Source organism: Bombina bombina, chromosome 3 (genome assembly GCF_027579735.1).
Source record: "Bombina bombina isolate aBomBom1 chromosome 3, aBomBom1.pri, whole genome shotgun sequence".
NCBI lineage: Eukaryota > Metazoa > Chordata > Amphibia > Anura > Bombinatoridae > Bombina > Bombina bombina.
Window position 1 is genome coordinate 408,937,028 of NC_069501.1, and position 13,900 is coordinate 408,950,927.

Below are 13,900 nucleotides of genomic sequence, written 5' to 3' on the forward strand. Positions count from 1 at the left end.
AGTTTCCCAAACCTCAAAATGCCTATAAATACACCCCTCACCACACCCACAATTCAGTTTAACGAATAGCCAAGCAGTGGGGTGATAAAGAAAGGAATAGAAAGCATCAACAAAGGAAATTTGGAAATAATTGTGCTTTATACAAAAAATCATAACCACCATAAAAAGGGTGGGCCTCATGGACTCTTGCCAATATGAAAGAAATGAATTTATCAGGTAAATTCTTACATAAATTATGTTTTCTTTCATGTAATTGGCAAGAGTCCATGAGCTAGTGACATATGGGATATCAATACCCAAGATGTGGAGTCTTCCACTCAAGAGTCACTAGAGAGGGAGGGAATAAAAACAGCCATATTCCGCTAAAAAAATAATCCACATCCCAAAAAATACGTTATTTTCACTTTGAAAGAAAAAAAACTTTAATCAAAAGCAGAAGAATCAAAATGAAACAGCTGCCTGAAGAACTTTTCTACCAAAAACTGCTTCCGAAGAAGCAAATACATCAAAATGGTAGAATTTAGTAAATGTATGCAGAGAGGACCAAGTTGCTGCTTTGCAAATCTGATCAACTGAAGCTTCATTCTTAAAAGCCCACGAAGTGGAGACCGATCTAGTAGAATGAGCTGTAATTCTCTGAGGCGGGGTTTGACCCGATTCCAAATAAGCTTGATGAATCAAAAGTTTCAACCAAGCAGCCAAGGAAATAGCAGAAGCTTTCTGACCTTTCCTAGGACCAGAAAATAAAACAAATAAACTGGAAGTCTTCCTGAAATTTTTAGTAGCTTCCACATAATATTTCAAAGCTCTTACCACATCCAAAGAATGTAAGGATCTCTCCAAAGAATTCTTAGGATTAGGACACAAGGAAGGAACAACAATTTCTCTATTAATGTTGTTTGAATTCACAACCTTAGGTAAAAATTGAAAAGAAGTCCGCAAAACTGCCTTATCCTGATGAAAAATCAGAAAAGGAGACTCGCAAGAAAAAGCAGATACCTCAGAAACTCTTCTAGCAGAAGAAATAGCCAAAAGGAACACCACTTTCCAGGAAAGTAGTTTAATGTCCAAAGAATGCATAGGCTCAAATGGAGGAGCCTGTAAAGCCTTCAAAACCAAATTAAGACTCCAAGGAGGAGAAATTGATTTAATGACAGGCTTAATACGAACTAAAGCCTGTATAAAACAGTGAATATCAGGATGAATAGCAATCTTTCTGTGAAATAAAACAGAAAGAGCGGAGATTTGTCCTTTCAAGGAACTTGCAGACAAACCCTTATCCAAACCATCCTGAAGAAACTGTAAAATTCTAGGAATTCTAAAAGAATGCCAGGAGAATTTATGAGAAGAACACCACGAAAACATAATTTATGTAAGAACTTACCTGATAAATTCATTTCTTTCATATTAGCAAGAGTCCATGAGCAAGTGACGTATGGGGATATACATTCCTACCAGGAGGGGCAAAGTTTCCCAAACCTCAAAATGCCTATAAATACACCCCTCACCACACCCACAAATCAGTTTAACGTATAGCCAAGAAGTGGGGTGATAAGAAAAAAGTGCGAAAGCATAAAAAATAAGGAATTGGAATAATTGTGCTTTATACAAAAAAATCATAACCACCACAAAAGGGTGGGCCTCATGGACTCTTGCTAATATGAAAGAAATGAATTTATCAGGTAAGTTCTTACATAAATTATGTTTTCTTTCATGTAATTAGCAAGAGTCCATGAGCTAGTGACGTATGGGATAATGACTACCCAAGATGTGGATCTTCCACGCAAGAGTCACTAGAGAGGGAGGGATAAAATAAAGACAGCCAATTCCGCTGAAAAAAATCCACACCCAAAATAAAGTTTAAATCTTATAATGAAAAAAACTGAAATTATAAGCAGAAGAATCAAACTGAAACAGCTGCCTGAAGTACTTTTCTACCAAAAACTGCTTCAGAAGAAGAAAAACACATCAAAATGGTAGAATTTAGTAAAAGTATGCAAAGAAGACCAAGTGGCTGCTTTGCAAATCTGATCAACTGAAGCTTCATTCCTATACGCCCAGGAAGTAGAAACTGACCTAGTAGAATGAGCTGTAATCCTCTGAGGCGGATTTTTACCCGACTCGACATAAGCATGATGAATCAAAGATTTTAACCAAGATGCCAAAGAAATGGCAGAAGCCTTCTGACCTTTCCTAGAACCGGAAAAGATAACAGACTAGAAGTCTTTCGGAAATCCTTAGTAGCTTCAACATAATATTTCAAAGCTCTAACTACATCCAAAGAATGCAACGACTTTTCCTTAAAATTCTTAGGAATAGGACACAATGAAGGAACCACAATTTCTCTACTAATGTTGTTAGAATTCAAAACCTTAGGTAAAAATTTAAAAGAAGTTCGCAACACCGCCTTATCCTGATGAAAAATCAGAAAAGGAGACTCACAAGAAAGAGCAGATAATTCAGAAACTCTTCTAGCAGAAGAGATGGCCAAAAGAAACAAAACTTTCCAAGAAAGTAATTTAATGTCCAGCGAATGCATAGGTTCAAACGGAGGAGCTTGAAGAGCCCCCAGAACCAAATTCAAACTCCAAGGAGGAGAAATTGACTTAACAGGTTTTATACGAGCCAAAGCTTGTACAAAACAATGAATATCAGGAAGACTAGCAATCTTTCTGTGAAAAAGAACAGAAAGAGCAGAGATTTGACCTTTCAAGGAACTTGCAGACAAAACCTTAATCCAAACCATCTTGAAGAAACTGTAAAATTCTAGGAATTCTAAAAGAATGCCAAGAAAAATGATGAGAAAAAACACCAAGAAATGAAAATCTTCCAGACTCGATAATATATCTTCCTAGATACAGTTTAACGAGCCTGTAACATAGTATTAATCACAGAGTCAGAGAAACCTCTATGACTAAGAATCAAGCGTTCAATCTCCATACCTCAAATTTAAGGATTTGAGATCCTGATGGAAAAAAAGGACCTTGCGATAGAAGATCTGGTCTTAACGGAAGAGTCCACGGTTGGCAAGTGGCCATCCGGACAAGATCCGCATACCAAAACCTGTGAGGCCATGCTGGAGCCACCAGCAGAATAAACGAACGCACCTTTAGAATCTTGGAAAAAGAACTAGAGGCGGAAAGATATAAGCAGGATGATACTTCCAAGGAAGTGACAATGCATCCACTGCTTCCGCCTGAGGATCCCTGGATCTGGACAGATACCTGGGAAGCTTCTTGTTTAGATGAGAAGCCATCGAATCTATTTCTGGAAGTCCCCATATTTGAACAATCTGAAGAAATACCTCTGGGTGAAGAAACCATTCGCCCGGATGTAGCGTTTTGGCGACTGAGATAATCCGCTTCCCAATTGTCTATACCTGGGATATGAACCTCAGAAATTAGACAGGAGCTGGATTCCGCCCATACAAGTATTCGAGAGACTTCTTTCATAGCCAGAGGACTGTGAGTTCCTCCTTGATGATTGACATATGCCACGGTTGTGACATTGTCCGTCTGGAAACAAATGAACGACTCTCTCTTTAGAAGAGGCCACGACTGAAGAGCTCTGAAATTTGCACGGAGTTCCAAAATGTTGATTGGTAATCTCACCTCCTGAGATTCCCAAACCCCTTGTGCTGTCAGAAACCCCTATACAGCTCCCCAACCTGTCAGACTTGCATCTGTTGAGATCACAGTCTAGGTTGGAAGAACAAAAGAAGCCCCCTGAACTAAACGATGGTGGTCTGTCCACCACGTCAGAGAGTGTCGAACAAAAAGATATTAATTGAGATATCTTTCCACTGGTTCAGCAAACAGAGCTGAAGAGGTTGCATGTGAAAACGAGCAAAGGGGATCGCGTCCAATGCAGCAGTCATAAGACCTAGAATTTCCATGCATAAGGCTACCGAAGGGAAAGATTGAGACTGAAGGTTTCGACAAACTGAAACCAATTTCAGACGTCTCTTGTCCGTCAGAGACAGAGTCAAGGACACTGAATCTATCAGGAAACCTAAAAAGGTTACCCTTGTCTGAGGAATCAAACGAACTTTTGGTAAATTGATCCTCCAACCATGATCTTGAAGAAACAACACTTATAAAAGACTGAAAAGGTTCTTTCTAGTGAAAATGAGCAAAGGGAATTGAATCCAATGCTGTGGCCATAAGACCTAAAACTTCTATGCATATATAGCAACTGAAGGAAATAATAGAGACTAAAGGTACCGATAGACGGAACCCAATAAAAATTATCCCTTGTCTGATAGAGACAAGGACATCAACATAAACTATCTGGAAACCTAAAAAAGGTGACCCTTGTGTGAGGAATCAAGAGCTTTTGAAAAAAAGATCCTCTAACTATGTCCTGAAGAGCAAGTGAATCATATGAGATTCCGCATCCTCAGAAAATAATCTGAATGAAAACAGAAAAATGAAAATATGCATTTATTGTATCTAATGAAAACAAATAATGCTATCAATGACCATAAAAAGGCAAAATAGTTTGAATAAAACTCCAAAACCCGGTTCCTCAGAAGGAACTGGAAAAAATACCCCAGAAGATTCCAGGTCTGAGCAGCGCTTGAACCCCATGGGTACCCAGCCATGCTTCAACAGTACCCAAAATATATAGGACAGAAACAGTTAAAGAAAGTGTTAGCCTTACTGGAATAAAAACAAAGAAATTTCAAAGAAGTCTTAACCTGCCCCTTACCAGCCAAGCTGGAATACGGCACGTACATTGCAATATTAGGGAGCTGATTTCGAACTCCAATTATAAACATGTTACTTGGGAAAGAACTCAGGAATTTATTCCTTAATAAGAACAACCAAACTAGTATAAGCTTAAAGTTTTAGTCTTAGAACTCAATCTTGAAGCCCAGAGTAACAGTTAAGAATTTAATTAAATTATAAAAAAAATAATTGATTATCTTAAAACAAAAGAAATATGGATTTTTTTTTTTTTTTTTTTTTTTAAAATCACAAAATTCTTCTAGCTAAAAAAGCTAAAGACATAGATTAACCCTCATTTGCGAAAATATTCAATAAAATGAAGGCACAAATGAAATTATTAGCATGATAGTCCAGTTTAAAGGACCAGCCAATACAGTGGACTTGCATAAAACAACAAATGCAAAACAAGACAAATGCAACAGCACCTAGTCTAGTAAATGTTGTCCCTTAAACAATGCTAAAATAAATCATAATCTGATACTTGATCTTAAAGTAAACAGAGAAAATGAAGCAATTGCAAAATCCAAATAAATCACAGGACCAAGAAAAGTACCTGAAACTAAATAATTTTCCATAAATAAGATACAACTATCTAAAGGAAAATAAATACTATTTTGCTATAGAAACAATAGCATAATTAGAAGAATTAGAGATAGCCCCAATAAATTGGAGAACCCTCCAAATTGAATTTAACTGCTGGCAAAGAATATAGTTTAAAACCTTTGAAGAAGGAATAAAAGAAAATTCTCAGCCTATTCCATTCCCTAGTATGGGGAATTGGAAAGAAAACCTCTGAAAACACAGAAGAAATAAAAAGGCAGAAATAGTGTCAGCTAGTTTAAAGAACTAGTTACCTTAATATCCAAAATAATCAACACCTTTTCAACAAAGAACAAATGTATTTTAACAATAAAAAAGTAGATTTGTTAGTGTCAATATCTGATGAAGAAAAATTTCTGAAAGAGAAAAAAACATCATCAGAGAAGGATAAATCAGTATGTTGTTGGTCATTTGAAACTTCAATAATTAAAAAAGAAGTGAAAAAGACCTAAAAATTTTATTAGAAGGCACGAAGTCAGACAAAGCCTTTAAAATAGAATCAGAAAAATATTTCTTATAAATCTTCTAAATATTTCTTGTAAAATTGGAAATATATAAAGCATAAATACTAATGGAATCCGCATGTAAAAGTATATCATAATAACTTATTACAAAACATAGCTAAAGATAAACATTTATAACATTTAAAATAAATGAACTTAGCTTTGGTAGAACTGAAACTCAGTTAAGCGTTTTTCCAGAAGTGGCTTCTGATTCAGGGATAATCTGAGACATCTTGCAATATGTAATAGAAAAAAACAACATATAAAGCAAAATTGATCAAATTCCTTAAATGACAGTTTCAGGAATGGGAAAAAAATGCCAATGAACAAGCTTCTAGCAACCAGAAGCAATAAATAATGAGACTTAAATATTGTGGAGACAACAATGACGCTCGAGTTTTTTAGCGCCAAAAAAGCCGCCCACATTATTTGGCGCCTAAATGCTTTTGGCGTCAACAATGGCGCCACATCCGGTAACGCCGACATTTTTTGGCGCAAAAACGTCAAAAAAAATAACGCAACTTCCGGCGACACGTATGACGCCGGAAATAGAATTTTTTTGCGCCAAGAATGACGCAATAAAATGAAGCATTTTCAGCCCCCGCGAGCCTAACAGCCCACAGGAAAAAAGTCAAATTTTAAGGTAAGAAAAAATTTAATTATTCATATGCATTATCCCAAATATGAAACTGACTGTCTGAAAATAAGGAACGTTGAACATCCTGAATCAAGGCAAATAAATGTTTAAACACATATATTTAGAACTTTATATAAAAGTGCCCAACCATAGCTTAGAGTGTCACAGAAAAGAAGACTTACTTACCCCAGGACACTCATCTACATGTAGTAGAAAGCCAAACCAGTACTGAAACGAGAATCAGTAGAGGTAATGGTATATATAAGAGTATATCGTCGATCTGAAAAGGGAGGTAAGAGATGAATCTCTACGACCGATAACAGAGAACCTATGAAATAGACCCCGTAGAAGGAGATCATTGAATTCAAATAGGCAATACTCTCCTCACATCCCTCTGACATTCACTGCACACTGAGAGGAAAACCGGGCTCCAGCCTGCTGCAAAGCGCATATCAACGTAGAATCTAGCACAAACTTACTTCACCACCTCCATGGGAGGCAAAGTTTGTAAAACTGATTTGTGGGTGTGGTGAGGGGTGTATTTATAGGCATTTTGAGGTTTGGGAAACTTTGCCCCTCCTGGTAGGAATGTATATCCCCATACGTCACTAGCTCATGGACTCTTGCTAATTACATGAAAGAAATGTAAGTCTTCCAAACTCTATAATAAATCTTTCTAGAAAGAGATTTACGAGCTTGTAACATAGTATTAATCACTGAGTCAGAGAAACCTCTATGACTTAGAGCTAAGCGTTCAATTTCCATACCTTCAAATTTAATGATTTGAGATCCTGATGGAAAAACGGACCTTGAGATAGTAGGTCCGGCCGTAACGGAAGTGGCCAAGGCGGGCAACTGGACATCCGAACCAGATCCGCATACCAAAACCTGTGTAGCCATGCTGGAGCCACCAGCAACACAAAAGACTGTTCCATGATGATTTTGGAGATCACTCTTGGAAGGAGAACTAGAGGCGGAAAGATGTAAGCAGGTTGATAACACCAAGGAAGTGTCAGCGCATCCACTGCTTCCGCCTGAACATCCCTGGACCTGGACAGGTATCTGGGAAGTTTCTTGTTTAGATGAGAGGCCATGAGATCTATCTCTGGAAGCCCCCACATCTGAACAATCTGAGAAAACACATCTGGATGGAGAGACCCCTCCCCTGGATGTAAAGTCTGGCGGCTGAGATAATCCGCCTCCCAATTGTCTACACCTGGGATGTGCACCGCAGAGATTAGACAGGAGCTGGTTTCCGCCCAAGCAATTATCAGAGATACTTCTTTCATAGCTTGGGGACTGTGAGTCCCACCCTGATGGTTGACATAAGCCACAGTTGTGATATTGTCTGTCTGAAAACAAATGAACGGTTCTCTCTTTAGTAGAGGACAGAACTGAAGAGCCCTGAGAATTGCACGGAGTTCTAAAATATTTATTGGTAATCTCGCCTCTTGAGATTTCCAAACCCCTTGTGCTGTCAGAGATCCCCAAACAGCTCCCCAACCTGAAAGATTTGCATCTGTTGTGATCACAGTCCAGGTTGGGCGAACAAAAGAAGCCCCTTGAACCAAACGATGGTGATCTATCCACCATGTCAGAGTGTGTCGTACATTGGGATTCAAGGATATTAATTGTGATATCTTTGTATAATCCTTGCACCATTGATTCAGCATACAAAGCTGTAGAGGTCTCATGTGAAAACGAGCAAAGGGGATTGCGTCCGATGCTGCAGTCATGAGACCTAAAACTTCCATGCACATAGACACTGAAGGGAATGACTGAGACTGAAGGTGCCGGCAGGCTGCAACCAATTTTAAACGTCTCTTGTCTGTTAGAGACAGAGTCATTGACACTGAATCTATCTGGAAGCCTAAAAAGGTGACCCTTGTCTGAGGAATCAAGAAACTTTTTGGTAAATTGATCTTCCAACCATGTTTCCGAAGAAACAACACTAGTTGATTTGTGTGAGATTCTGCAGTATGTAAATACTGAGCTAGTACCAAGATATCGTCCAAATAAGGAAACACCGCAATACCCTGTTCTCTGATTACAGATAGTAGGGCACCCAGAACCTTTGAAAAGATTCTTGGAGCTGTTGCTAGGCCAAATGGAAGAGCAACAAATTGGTAGTGCTTGTCTAGAAAAGAGAATCTCAGAAACTGAAAGTGTTCTGGATGAATCGGAATATGAAGGTATGCATCCTGCAAGTCTATTGTGGACATATAATGTCCTTGCTGAACAAAAGGCAGAATAGTCCTTATAGTCACCATCTTGAAAGTTGGTACTCTTACATAACGATTCAAAATTTTCAGATCCAGAACTGGTCTGAACAAATTTTCTTTCTTTGGTACAATGAATAGGTTTGAATAAAACCCCAAACCTTGTTCCTGAAGAGGAACTGGCATGATTACCCCTGAAGACTCCAGGTCTGAAACACACGTCAGAAAAGCCTGAGCTTTTACTGGATTTACAGGGATGCGTGAGTGAAAAAATCTTCTCACAGGAGGTCTTACTTTGAATCCTATTCGATACCCTTGAGAGACAATGCTCTGAATCCAATGATTTTGGACAGATTTTACCCAACAATCCTTGAAAAACCTTAATCTGCCCCCTACCAGCTGAGCTGGAATGAGGGCCGCACCTTCATGCGGACTTAGGGGCAGACTTTGGTTTCCTAAATGGCTTGGATTTATTCCAATTTGAGGAAGGCTTCCAACTGGAAGCAGATTCCTTGGGAGGAGGATTGAGTTTTTGTTCCTTATTCTGACGAAAGGAACGGAAACGGTGAGAAGCCTTAGATTTACCCTTAGGTTTTTTATCCTGAGGCAAAAAAACTCCTTTTCCTCCAGTGATAGTTGAAATAATAGAATCCAACTGAGAACCAAATAAATTATTACCTTGGAAAGAAAGAGATAGTAATCTAGATTTAGATGTCATATCAGCATTCCAGGATTTAAGCCATAAAGCTCTTCTAGCTAATACAGCTAAAGACATGGATCTAACATCAATTTTGATATCAAAAACATAATTTATGCTTACCTGATAAATTCCTTTCTTCTGTTGTGTGATCAGTCCACGGGTCATCATTACTTCTGGGATATAACTCCTCCCCAACAGGAAATGCAAGAGGATTCACCCAGCAGAGCTGCATATAGCTCCTCCCCTCTACGTCAGTCCCAGTCATTCGACCAAGAATCAACGAGAAAGGAGTAACCAAGGGTGAAGTGGTGACTGGAGTATAATTTAAAAGATATTTACCTGCCTTAAAAACAGGGCGGGCCGTGGACTGATCACACAACAGAAGAAAGGAATTTATCAGGTAAGCATAAATTATGTTTTCTTCTGTTATGTGTGATCAGTCCACGGGTCATCATTACTTCTGGGATACCAATACCAAAGCAAAAGTACACGGATGACGGGAGGGAAAGGCAGGCTCATTATACAGAAGGAACCACTGCCTGAAGAACCTTTCTCCCAAAAATAGCCTCCGAAGAAGCAAAAGTGTCAAATTTGTAAAATTTGGAAAAAGTATGAAGTGAAGACCAAGTTGCAGCCTTGCAAATCTGTTCAACAGAGGCCTCATTCTTAAAGGCCCAAGTGGAAGCCACAGCTCTAGTGGAGTGAGCTGTAATTCTTTCAGGAGGCTGCTGTCCAGCAGTCTCATAGGCTAAACGTATTATGCTACGAAGCCAAAAAGAGAGAGAGGTAGCAGAAGCTTTTTGACCTCTCCTCTGTCCAGAGTAAACGACAAACAAGGAAGAAGTTTGGCGAAAATCTTTAGTTGCCTGCAAGTAGAACTTGAGGGCACGAACTACATCCAGATTGTGTAAAAGACGTTCCTTCTTTGAAGAAGGATTTGGACACAAGGATGGGACAACAATCTCTTGATTGATGTTCCTGTTAGTGACTACCTTAGGTAAGAACCCAGGTTTAGTACGCAGAACTACCTTGTCTGAGTGAAAAATCAGATAAGGGGAATCACAATGTAAGGCTGATAACTCAGAGACTCTTCGAGCCGAGGAAATAGCCATTAAAAACAGAACTTTCCAAGATAACATTTTTATATCAATGGAATGAAGGGGTTCAAACGGAACACCCTGTAAAACGTTAAGAACTAAGTTTAAACTCCATGGTGGAGCAACAGCTTTAAACACAGGCTTGATCCTAGCTAAAGCCTGACAAAAGGACTGGACGTCTGGATTTTCTGACAGACGTCTGTGTAACAAGATGGACAGAGCTGAAATCTGTCCCTTTAATGAACTAGCTGATAAACCCTTTTCTAAACCTTCTTGTAGAAAAGACAGTATCCTAGCGATCCTAACCTTACTCCAGGAGTAACCTTTGGATTCGCACCAGTATAGGTATTTCCGCCATATTTTATGGTAAATCTTTCTGGTAACAGGCTTCCTAGCCTGAATTAGGGTATCAATAACCGACTCAGAAAAACCACGTTTTGATAAAATCAAGCGTTCAATTTCCAAGCAGTCAGCTTCAGAGAAGTTAGATTTTGATGTTTGAATGGACCCTGTATCAGAAGGTCCTGTCTTAGAGGTAGAGACCAAGGCGGACAGGATGACATGTCCACTAGATCTGCATACCAAGTCCTGCGTGGCCATGCAGGTGCTATTAGAATTACTGATGCTCTCTCCTGTTTGATTTTGGCAATCAATCGAGGAAGCAGCGGGAAGGGTGGAAACACATAAGCCATCCTGAAGTTCCAAGGTGCTGTCAAAGCATCTATCAGAACTGCTCCCGGATCCCTGGATCTGGATCCGTAGCGAGGAAGTTTGGCGTTCTGGCGAGACGCCATGAGATCTATCTCTGGTTTGCCCCAATGTCGAAGTATTTGGGCAAAGACCTCCGGATGAAGTTCCCACTCCCCCGGATGAAAAGTCTGGCGACTCAAGAAATCCGCCTCCCAGTTCTCCACTCCCGGGATGTGGATTGCTGACAGGTGGCAAGAGTGAGACTCTGCCCAGCGAATTATCTTTGATACTTCCATCATTGCTAGGGAGCTTCTTGTCCCTCCCTGATGGTTGATGTAAGCTACAGTCGTGATGTTGTCCGACTGAAACCTGATGAACCCCCGAGTTGTTAACTGGGGCCAAGCCAGAAGGGCATTGAGAACTGCTCTCAATTCCAGAATGTTTATTGGAAGGAGACTCTCCTCCTGATTCCATAGTCCCTGAGCCTTCAGAGAATTCCAGACAGCGCCCCAACCTAGTAGGCTGGCGTCTGTTGTTACAATTGTCCAGTCTGGCCTGCTGAATGGCATCCCCCTGGACAGGTGTGGCCGATAAAGCCACCATAGAAGAGAATTTCTGGTCTCTTGATTCAGATTCAGAGTAGGGGACAAATCTGAGTAATCCCCATTCCACTGACTTAGCATGCATAATTGCAGCGGTCTGAGGTGTAGGCGTGCAAAAGGTACTATGTCCATTGCCGCTACCATTAAGCCGATCACCTCCATGCATTGAGCTACTGATGGGTGTTGAATGGAATGAAGGACGCGGCATGCATTTTGAAGCTTTGTTAACCTGTCTTCTGTCAGGTAAATCTTCATTTCTACAGAATCTATAAGAGTCCCCAAGAATGGAACTCTTGTGAGAGGAAAGAGAGAACTCTTCTTTTCGTTCACTTTCCATCCATGCGACCTTAGAAATGCCAGAACTAACTCTGTATGAGACTTGGCAGTTTGAAAGCTTGAAGCTTGAATTAGAATGTCGTCTAGGTACGGAGCTACCGAAATCCCTCGCGGTCTTAGTACCGCTAGAAGGGCACCCAGAACCTTTGTGAAGATTCTTGGAGCCGTAGCCAATCCGAATGGAAGAGCTACAAACTGGTAGTGCCTGTCTAAGAAGGCAAACCTTAGATACCGGTGATGATCTTTGTGGATCGGTATGTGAAGGTAAGCATCCTTTAAATCCACTGTGGTCATGTACTGACCCTCTTGGATCATGGGTAAGATTGTCCGAATAGTTTCCATTTTGAACGATGGAACTCTTAGGAATTTGTTTAGAGTCTTTAAATCTAAGATTGGCCTGAAAGTTCCCTCTTTTTTGGGAACCACAAACAGGTTTGAGTAGAACCCTTGTCCTTGTTCCGACCGCGGAACCGGATGGATCACTCCCATTAATAACAGATCTTGTACGCAGCGTAGAAACGCTTCTTTCTTTATCTGGTTTGTTGACAACCTTGACAGATGAAATCTCCCTCTTGGGGGAGATAATTTGAAGTCTAGAAGGTATCCCTGTGATATGATCTCTAGAGCCCAGGGATCCTGAACATCTCTTGCCCAGGCCTGGGCGAAGAGAGAGAGTCTGCCCCCCACTAGATCCGGTCCCGGATCGGGGGCTCTCGGTTCATGCTGTCTTTGGGGCAGCAGCAGGTTTCCTGGCCTGCTTGCTCTTGTTCCAGGACTGGTTAGGCTTCCAGCCTTGCCTGTAACGAGCAACAGCTCCTTCCTGTTTTGGTGCAGTGGAGGTTGATGCTGTTCCTGTTTTAAAGTTCCGAAAGGGACGAAAATTAGACTGTCTAGCCTTAGCTTTGGCTTTGTCTTGAGGTAGGGCGTGGCCCTTACCTCCTGTAATGTCAGCGATAATCTCTTTCAAACCGGGCCCAAATAAAGACTGCCCCTTGAAAGGTATATTAAGTAATTTGGACTTAGAAGTAACATCAGCTGACCAGGATTTTAGCCACAGCGCCCTACGTGCCTGTATGGCGAATCCTGAGTTCTTAGCCGTAAGTTTGGTTAAATGTACTACGGCCTCCGAAATGAAGGAATTAGCTAGTTTAAGGACTCTAAGCCTGTCCGTAATGTCGTCTAGCGTAGATGAACTAAGGTTCTCTTCAAGCGACTCAATCCAAAATGCTGCCGCAGCCGTAATCGGCGCGATACATGCAAGGGGTTGTAATATAAAACCTTGTTGAACAAACATTTTCTTAAGGTAACCCTCTAATTTTTTATCCATTGGATCTGAGAAAGCACAGCTATCCTCCACCGGGATAGTGGTACGCTTAGCTAAAGTAGAAACTGCTCCCTCCACCTTGGGGACCGTTTGCCATAAGTCCCGAGTGGTGGCGTCTATTGGAAACATCTTTCTAAATATTGGAGGGGGTGAGAACGGCACACCGGGTCTATCCCACTCCTTAGTAACAATTTCAGTTAGTCTCTTAGGTATAGGAAAAACGTCAGTACTCGCCGGTACCGCAAAGTATTTATCCAACCTACACAGTTTCTCTGGTATTGCAACGGTGTTACAATCGTTGAGAGCTGCTAAGACCTCCCCTAGTAATACACGGAGGTTCTCCAATTTAAATTTAAAATTTGAAATATCTGAGTCCAATCTGTTTGGATCAGAACCGTCACCCACAGAATGAAGCTCTCCGTCCTCATGCTCTGCGAGCTGTGACGCAGTATCAGACATGGC